Source organism: Pogona vitticeps, chromosome 2, assembly GCF_051106095.1.
Source record: "Pogona vitticeps strain Pit_001003342236 chromosome 2, PviZW2.1, whole genome shotgun sequence".
NCBI classification, from domain to species: Eukaryota; Metazoa; Chordata; class Lepidosauria; order Squamata; family Agamidae; genus Pogona; species Pogona vitticeps.
Genome location: NC_135784.1, coordinates 143,540,452 through 143,547,685, shown reverse-complemented (window position 1 = coordinate 143,547,685; position 7,234 = coordinate 143,540,452).

Sequence of the window (7,234 nt, the reverse complement as noted above, 5' to 3'; positions counted from 1 at the left end):
CGGGAACACTGTGGAAAAACAACGCCAGGATGTCACACATATAAATTAACTCAGGGGTGCTCTTAGTATGGTGCCCCTTTTTCTAATGGGGCATTTTGCTCCTTTTTCCAATATTTGTCCTTTCTATAAACAACTTGCTTGTCTATTTCCATGGTAAAGACTCATGCAGAGCTGTGTTTTGGGTTTTTTTCCCCCCTCTCTGTGTGAGTATATGTGTGATAGAGAGTGAGTTTAACTTCCTTCTTGAAAGGCCACAAGGTCTAACCGGAATAACTGAGTATTTTGTACTGTTGTGGGCTCCTCTGAGAAGCTGCTTTCCTGAGCGGTGGGGTCTGCCTTGAATCTCCTCTCCCTTTCTCTGTCCCGGCAGATCCTTGGCTGCTTGGGGGGGGGGGGTTGGCTGCAGCCTCCCTGCTGTGCTAATGCTGAAGCTGCTGCTTTAAAAGCTGCCTCTTCCCAATGAATAATTGAAAAGCCATTCGGCAAGTTCACTGGCTGACACTAAAGGCCATTAGGAAATGCTCCAACACTCAAGGGTGAAAGATGGGCGCACTTTCCTGTTGCCCAATCTGGAATAATTGATGTCATGTTTGCCCTCTGACCTCGGGGTAGAATCTTCACCTTGAGTTTCAGAGAGGCTCTTTGCAAGCAGATGGGGCTGGCTTTCCACCCCCACCCCACTCCCTCCGGTGCTTGCTTCCTCCCCTCCTCCCCACTTGAAGTCACTAGGTCAGCCTGCAAATGGAAGTGGAGGAGGGAGAAGAAAGCAGTTCTGCCACTCCAAAAAAAAGGAGTGTTTTTTTTTTCTTTCGTGTTCTGCAGACCTGCTTTCTGAATCCTGTGGACGATCAAGGGCTCAGCCCCTGGCCTCTTTCCTTCTCCCCACAAAGTCAAAATGGAGGGAGGGGAACAGGAATAGCCCTATTACTTCTCTCCCTATGAACATGCCCTCAGGCTTCCTTGATACTGCCCTTCCACTGTTTGCAGTGGGTGTGGAAAGCAATTTAACTGTTCTGACTTCTGCAAGATCACATTAAGAACTGCCATCTGAAAGGGGGTGAATGAGAAGTGTGTGTGTGTGTGTGTGTGTGTGTGTGTGTGTGTGTGTGTGTGTGTGTGTGTGTGTGTGCATGCACGCACACACAAGTGGGCTGTTAGTGCTGGTGTGCCTTCTTGAGCTGAAGGTGAGGTGCTACTGCTTCTGTCTGTACACCACTTCCTTTTCTTCCTTCTCTGAATTAGTTCCAGCACAGGTGGAAACCCCTGTCCTTGCAGAAGAGCTCCATGGGGTTGCCCTCTCCCTTATGTCTCTTGGGGACTGGTGTCCAGGGGAAGATCTGCCATCCTGAGGGCAAGATAAAGAGAGGAGACCCTGGCTGGCTGCATTCCACACTTAGGAAAAACAGGAGTGAAGAGGGAAGGTGGTGGTGGCGGCGGCATTGTCTCCCCCATCCCCTGGCAGATTTGGAAAGGTTAAAATGGAGACAGCGGCCGGTGGTTGTGTCGGTTGCAATTACCCACCTCAGTGAGCCCACCGCCTGCCCCCTCTCCTGCTCAGCGAGTCTTGAATGGAGGAACTGACAGATCTGGGTCTTTGGGTCTCTTCAGTCACCCTGCAGGGCTAACCTAATTGGATTTCAGCCAACCGGCAGCTAGAGACGTGCATGTACGGAGAGCTGAGCCCCAACTGGCTTTCGTGATTGGTGGGAGCCGGCTCCACTCGGAGCAAGAAGTCCTTTTTCAGATACGCTCCCACTCAGAAAGGCAGCGATGGGCTGCTGTGGGGCGGAAGCATTTCCCAAGTGGGAGATCAAGAGAGCAGGAGTTTTAATGAAGCAAAGGAGCCACAGAGGAAGGAGTTCCTGGAGTCTTCCGTGATCATGGCTGGCCCACGTTCAGATTGGAGGGAGTCGCTTAAGGCTGGCTGCTGCTCACTGGGGTGGTGCTGGCCAAAAAAAGAGGAGGGAATGAAGAAGAGCGAGAAAGACCGGCTCTTCAGCAGAGCTTGTTAAGTTACTGGCTTGGTCTGTAACTTGCAGGCTCCCTCACCTAAGAGTTGCAGTCCAAGAAAGAAACTGCACTGTGCCGCCGAGTCTTCTGTGCATCTCAGTCCCTGAACTGGACGTGGAAGCCCAAAGCATCGCACTCGTGGTCTGTGCCCTAGCTCCATGTCTCTTAGCTTTAGCACAGTTTCTCAGTTTCTCAGTGACCTGATTATAAACTGAAGTACTCCTGTAGCCTCGAGTCTGTAATCCTACACCAATGCTAATGCAAGAGCAGGTGATACCTTTTATCGGGCCAGTAAGAATTTAAACAAATGGCAAGTTTTTGTGGACAAAATTCACTTCTTCAGGCTAAGCACACCTCCTTCATGATTAGTGCAGAGAAATTGTAGACAAGAGTCCGAAACTTGATTATACATGTCTGAGACGATTCAGGTCTTCTTGAGGCTGGGCCTCTAAGCAGAACTGCTCCTGATAAGACCTTTTGGAGGTCACTGATTATATTATAGAGTCTCCAGAAGTGGGAAGCAACTTAGCACATAACACCAACAGCATGGCTATTGCTAGAGACTGGAAAAGTTACTTTCTAAAGACTGTGCCTCCCCATCAAATCCCCCAGTGATTGTGGCCATCCGAGTCCAAAAAAGTGGACTCTTTTTGAAGCTCTCGCTACTTGATTCAGCTGGACCAGTGTGGCTTCATGGAAGGCCATCGCTACCACCACTGCGCCCGCTATGTACCATTCATTTAGATAGTGGAGGGTTTGCCCAGCAAAAGCACTTCTGCCTTGCTTTGCCTCCTTGCTCTGAATTTTCCCAAGATTACAAGAGAGCAGAACCAGTGTGCTGAGAATCCCACAGCAAGAACCAAACGGGAGAAGTGGGTGAGGCAGATTGTGTAGCTGCAGTACCCAGTTGCTGTCAGCAGGGGTCAGCGGGACACTGGGCTCGTTCTCCTTTTTCCCGTGCATATAGTACTAGTACAATTGTTTCCCCTGCAGGCGAGGCTGCTGTGGAAATGCTTCCCTTTGAGATTCCAGCTTGACTACAAACCCAAGTGCTAGCTAGAGCCATTGGGCAGGTCACCTGTAGAAGCTTGAGCCAGGGTGCATTTTATCATAATTATTGTGCCTTTGTCACTGCTCTTGACCCCTGGATTTGGTAACCTCATGGTGGGGCTTTCTTGCAGCAGACGTTTGAAAATACTAAATGGTCCTGTTTCGTGACTCCTGTTTTGCTGCCTCGTGATGCAGTAGTGGCACTTCGTACACACACACAGGCCTCTAAAGGATGCTCTGTATCTTCTGCACTATACTGTATTGCCAGTAGCAGAATATACATTGTGCAAGTACCAAAGAAACAAACCCCCTGGATTTCAAAAGCTCATTTTCAATATACTCTCTATAAAAGATACGGTTTTAATAGTTCTTCCAAGTCATATTCTAGATTCTTCAACATATGTTTTTACACCTCTGAAAAAAGTAACTATACGAAACTGTGGCTGGACTTGGAACTGGCAATCCCCTTTTTTGGGGTGGTCTTTATCTGCCTGAGCAGTTTTGCAGCCACCCCACCACTAACCTTTGGCACGAAGTCGAAACGGTGGTGCCTGTGGAACAAACAGTCTTGTCTGTGGCCTTTCAAAAAGTCTGCTTCAGCTGAAAGCCCAAGGCTACAGAAAATGGATGGTACTGGTGTTTATAGCAACTAATGATGGGCTTTACCCTACCATGGGATGTGTGTTTCACAATTATTCACACATGGACAGATCATTCGGTTCCAGCACTGTGTGCTGAGCGCTTGGTGAGGCCTTCTGCGTTCAGACTAGCAGCCTTTATGTTCCAGAAGTTTGGATGAGGCTTAGTAGACCTGTCAGTGTTGCTGCTACTCCTATGTGTGGCCTTTGTGTCATGCTGGGATCTCTTCTTTATACAGTATTTCCCTGCACAGCCAGCTGGACCTGTGTGTAAGCAGAAACCAGCTGCCACCTGCAAGTAGCTGCATTCCGTTTTGTGCCCCCAGGCACTTCTAAAAGATGACCCAAAGACATTGCACAGCTCATCCCTCCCTCATTACTTATTTTGTGGAAAGTTGGGAGGGGAGGCAGAAGTTGCTGGGGAGAGGAACCCAGGAGGGTTACAGCTGTGAGACGTTTGGAGCAAGGCCAGCCCTGCCACCAGGCAGGAGGGGGCAGCCCCCTCAGGAAGCAGATGCTCAGTGGGGCCTGAGGTGGAGGCTGCCACAGCGCTTGTCTGTTGCCCCACAATCTATCTTTGTTGGCTCCGCCTTTAAAAGCACAGGTATGTTCCTGAAAAATTGGAGTAAGAATATGATGTCAACAGCCAGGAGCTTTCTGTGGGTGCTGCTGAATGTGAATTTAAAATTACACGAGGCACCCCGAGAGGGACCTATCCAGTCTCCTTTCAGGAGGATGAGCATTTAGGCCCTCACAAGTATTGTTAGAGGACGAGATGGTTGGATAGTGTTATCGAAGCTACCAGCATGAATTTGACCCAACTCCAGGAGGCAGTGGAAGACAGGAGGGCCTGGCATGCTCTGGTCCATGGGGGTCACGAAGGGTCGGACACGACTAAACAACAAGTATTGTTAGAGTAGAGCTCCCCTCATCAGCTCCAGCCAGGGCTTAGGGATGGTGAGAGCAGCGATACAGCGACAGCCGGGAAGTCACACTATCCCTGCTCAATGACCACCTCTTCGGAAAAGAGACACTGTACTCGCCTGGATGGATGGCAAGCTCCACCCTCTTTATCATTTCATGGATGAAGCCCAACCCTCTTTCTCCCCCCCCCCCCGGGTGATAATGGCACAGCTCCCACCAACAGGGCTTCCTTCTCGGAGCAGCTCCCCCGGAAACTACCATCGCGCCAACAAAGGGGGGGAGAAAGGGTGTCGGGGCCAATCACCGCCATCCCATCTGGCGTCCGAGCTGCCGACCACGCGCGCTTGCTGCCTGTAGGGGGCGTCGTCGTTGCCGCTTCTTTCTTTGCAGCTCCGAAGAGACGGCGGGAAAGCCACGCCCACGTCGAGCGCAGTTTTGCTCCACCCGCTTCAAGCTTCGATGTTGTTGTTGTTGTTTTTTTGCAAACTGAGGCCATTTGGTCATCAGAGATCCGAGTAGCCCTTGTTTGCACGGTGCGTGGTGTATTGCCCCCCCCCCCCACGGGGAGAGCGCGGAGAAAAGAAAGGTCGCTTTTCACTCTCCGCCGCCCGCTCACCCCTTTGGTCGCTAGGCAGCAAAACTCTTGATTTCTCTAGAAACTGAAGAGGCTGGAATCCGTCGCCACCCTTGCCCCAATAAAGGCTCCGTTCACCCCTGTTATAATCTCGGGCATTCAGAAGGATGTTTATCGTCTTTACGCGGGGAGTCAGAAAGGAAGCCCTCTCGTGCGTCTTTGGCGAGAGCCTGTTTTAGATTTGCACATTTCAATGGGCGGTTGTGCTTGCTGCTAGGATTCTTTAAAACCAGTGGGGGAGCGGTGGCTTACTCAGAGTTGTTGATCTTGGGTGACTAATGTCTTGCTGGTGCTGTCACTAAAGTTCTCCTTATATGGCCCTTCCCGAGTTTGGGTTGAGTTCCCCCCCCCCCGCCCCAATTTCCCTTTCTTGCAGAAGCCATTCTTGACTTTATATGGAGTGTGTGGCCAGCTGGGCTAGTAGGACAGGGCTGCCCCTCCTGAAGAATGTGAAAGACCACAGTCTGCAAGTTTTGTGTAAATAAGGCTTCCGGAGCAGTAGCTGCCCACGTTGGTAGGTCTCTGATAACAAAAACAAGAGGTCGTCTGGTCGCCCCTGAAGGACTGACAGGTTTTGCTTGGCATAAGCTTCTGTGGGATGAAGCCCCAGGAATGCCAAATAAAACTTAAGTCTTTAAGATGTTACAAGATCCTCTGTTGTTGTTGTTGTTTGCTGTAAAAGTGAAACTGCCTCCAAGGTGTGATTGTGCTGCTGCTTACATGATGGACAGTCGTTCCCCTAAACCCCCCTCCCACCAGCCCCCACCCCTTCCCAGTGGTGTAAAATATGGCACCTCACCTTTCTACCACCTTTGTAGACTTCTGTGGAGGTGATGGCATGGTGGCTGGGAGTGGCGGCTTTAATTCTGCCCTCCCTCCTGAGCCCCAGAGAAAATCTGCACTAGGATTTTCAAGTCAAATGGTTGACACCCAGTCTACTTGCCTGCTTTGCCTTTTCCCTCTCCAGATGCCTTAAACTAGCACCTCTAGGGTGCTTGTGGCCCTCTGGAGGTTTTTAGGCTCAAACTCCTATTAATTCCAACCGGCATGTCCCAAGTGGAGAGGAGTGGTGGAGGTTGCAATCGCACAACATCTGGAGGGCCGCAGATCCCCCACCCCTGCCTCGCGGGTGACTAATCAGGCAATGCTGCACTCGAGTTACTTCCGTTTGCTCCTCCTGCCTTTAGCCCAAGTGGCGTCCCAAGTCTCTTCCCACTTTGATCTTCCTGACAAGGAAAGGTGAGGGAAATGAGTCTGTGAGTGGCTGAAGGTTGCCTTCCATGTTTCGTGCCCAAATGGAGGGTTTGCACTCGGGTCTTCTGCATCCTTCCTCAACAAGCTAACTGGTACGTTGACTTAAGGGACTTCAGCAAGGACTTGACCTTCTTCTCTTCTAGAAGGAATAGACTCCACCTTCTACAATCCCTTACTTTCAGCCACACTGGAATATGATCAGCCAAAAATACCTGGACAGTAATACATTCCCCCACTCCTGGGCGATGTAGGGTTCAGAGGAATCTCGAGGTGACAATGTGAAACATGACACCACGTGATAAGACTGCTGTAGTGCTACCTTTCCCCAGCAAAAGAACAGTAGTGGAACAGCTGGGTAGATGAGGGATGAGAATACACAAAGGCCCTGCCTACCTTTTCAGCTATACAGTAGTTGTAACATCACACCAACGCCAGGCTTGGTGTGATGGATTTCCTTTCCGTAGATTTCAATGGGAGGGAAATAGCTATCCTGTGTCACTCAACCAGCCAGCAGACATTTTGTGCTGGGCTTGTTAGCTCCAGAAGAAGGCTCCAGGTGTTGGTATCAGATCATGAAATCACAGATTTGTATTAGCCAAACAAAGCTCTGCCCAGGCCCAGGAAAACCCTCTCCCCGCCTTTGAAAAGGGCTGTTCCATTGGATACGGCACAGGCAGGTGAAACAAGTGGGCCAGAAAACCCTCCAGAGCCTACTCACGGAGGC